The sequence below is a fragment of the Peromyscus maniculatus genome, chromosome 6 (genome assembly GCF_049852395.1).
Source record: "Peromyscus maniculatus bairdii isolate BWxNUB_F1_BW_parent chromosome 6, HU_Pman_BW_mat_3.1, whole genome shotgun sequence".
Classification (NCBI taxonomy): Eukaryota; Metazoa; Chordata; class Mammalia; order Rodentia; family Cricetidae; genus Peromyscus; species Peromyscus maniculatus.
Genome location: NC_134857.1, coordinates 73,145,370 through 73,147,689, shown reverse-complemented (window position 1 = coordinate 73,147,689; position 2,320 = coordinate 73,145,370). Strand labels below are relative to the sequence as shown.

General features: G+C 46.5%; 1 pseudogene; it reads left to right on the top strand.

Annotated features, from left to right (window-relative positions):
• Positions 1 to 240: 240 nt before the first annotated feature.
• LOC143273753 (speckle-type POZ protein pseudogene) lies at positions 241 to 1,317 on the top strand (annotated as a pseudogene).
• Positions 1,318 to 2,320: the final 1,003 nt, after the last annotated feature.

Below are 2,320 nucleotides of genomic sequence, written 5' to 3'. Positions count from 1 at the left end.
AATAATGGAGTGATGTAAGAGTATCTAGTTGCCTAGACTGTGTTCTCTGAAATTAGTAATGAAATCAGGATAAAAAATTTCAAAGACCCAAGTTTCCAGTCTCATGGAAGAGAGAACAGATGAGAACCAAACCTAAAAGTCAACATCCTGTCTGTTATTGCCTCTCACAGGGTGAAGAGAAAACAATTGCTAATTCTTCATTTTGGATCCAGTTGAACCTTCAAACTACCTGCAGGAGAAATGGCAGGAGATGAGATCGCCCAGAGATGGGACCATACACAAATCAGTGTTCAGGATTTCTCCTACAGGTGGACCATCAGTAACTTCTCTTTTATTGTTGAGGAAATGCCAGAAAGCTTTATGAGCCCAACTTTCTCAATAGGAGCCAATGACAAATGGTGTTTGAGAGTACACCCGAATGGAGTCAATGAAGAAAGTGCAGATTACATGTCAGTTTTCCTAGTGTTACTCAGCTCTCTAAAGAGTCCTCTTTGGGCAAAGTTCCAGTTCTGGATCATAAACAACGAAGGAGTGAAAATGAAAGTCAGGAGGAGCCCAAGAGCCTTTAGGTTCGTGCCACACAGCAATTGGGGTTATAAAAAATATATTGCTCGAGACTTCCTCTTGTCCCATGCATTTTGGCTTCTCCCAGATGACCAACTCACCCTCGTCTGCAAGGTGAGCATGGTCCAGGTCTCTTTGAGCATCTCTGACCAGAACAGGAAACCAGGAATTCAAGTTCCCAACTGCACGTTGGCAGATGAGCTACGAGAGCTGTGGGAGACTTCCTGCTTCACAGACTGCTGCCTGGTGGTAGCTGGCCAGGAATTCCAGGCTCACAAAGCCATCTTAGCAGCTCGATCTTCAGTTTTCAGAGCCATGATTGAACATGACATGGAGGAAAGCAGAAAGAATCGCTTTGAGATCCATGACCTGGAACCACAAGTCTTCAAGGCAATGATGGACTTCATTTACACAGGAACAGCCCCAGACCTGGACAGCATGGCAGCTGCCTTGCTGGCAGCTGCTGACAAGTATGGCCTGGAGCATTTGAAAATCATGTGTGAGGAAGCCCTTTGCAGGAACCTCTCTGTGGAGAATGCTGCCCACACTCTCTTCCTGGCTGACCTCCACTGCTCAGAGCAGCTGAAAACCCAGACACTTGCTTTCATTACAGCTCACACTTCTGAGGTCTCTGAGACCTCCAGCTGGAAGACAATGGTGGACTTACATCCCCACTTATTGGCTGAAGCTTATGGTTCTATGGCTTCTACTCACTGCCCTTCCCTGGGGCAACCTATTAAATGCTTGAAGTGATCCTAGGTCCTGGTCAGCATTTTCCTGTACTTGTCTCCCAGAAGCAGCCACCAATGTGTGGTATTGTATTCCCCCAAATATTGTGCATACTAATAAACTTATCTGGGGTCAGAGACAGAACAACCACAATATTAAACATAAAGGATAGGCAGTGGTAGCACACGCCTTTAATCCTAGCATTCCAGAGACAGAAATCCATGTGTTCAAGGATACAGACAGGCGTGGTAACTCATCACGCCTTTAATCCCAGAAAGCAAGTCTTTAATCCCAGGGAGTGGTGGTAGAGAGCAACACCCTCTGTAAGGCATGTGTACCAGAAACTAGAAGCATTTGGCCTGGTTGAGCATTTGGCTGGTTAAGCATTCAGGCTTCTAGCAGCAGTTCAGCTGAGACCCATTTTGGATGAGGACTCAGAAGCTTCCAGTCTGAGGAAACAAGATCAGCTGAGAAGTTGGCCAGGTGAAGTTAGCTGTGGCTTGTTCTGTCTCTCTAATCTACCAGCATTGACCCCAATAACTGGTCTGGGGTTTGATTTTATTAATAAGAACTTCTAAGATTCATGCTACATCTGGTGCCCAATGTTAGTGGTACGAATTCTTGAAAATACCCGAGCTACACTCAGCCAGTTGTGGTGGTGCATGCCGGTAGCATTTGCTGAAGGAGGCAGAGGCAGGTGGATTCTGAGTTTGAAGCCAGGATAGGAGGCTTGCTAAGGAGAAGCTTCGGCAGGGACTGAGTCACAGTGGTGGGACCATGGAAGCAGTGGCTACTGCTCCATGTTGCCAGCTCCTTCTCATTGTGTTGGTGACTGCAGTGATGCTGCTACCTGGGATGAAGGGTTTACTGCTGCTGGTTTAGAGAAGAATTGCCAGGACCATCGTCTTACAAGAAAGCATCGGCAAAGGTCAGTTTGGGAAAGTTTGGCAAGACAAATGGTGGGGAGAAGCGGCCATGAAGATTTTCTGTTCTAGGGAACAATGTTCATGGTTCCAAGAGACAGACA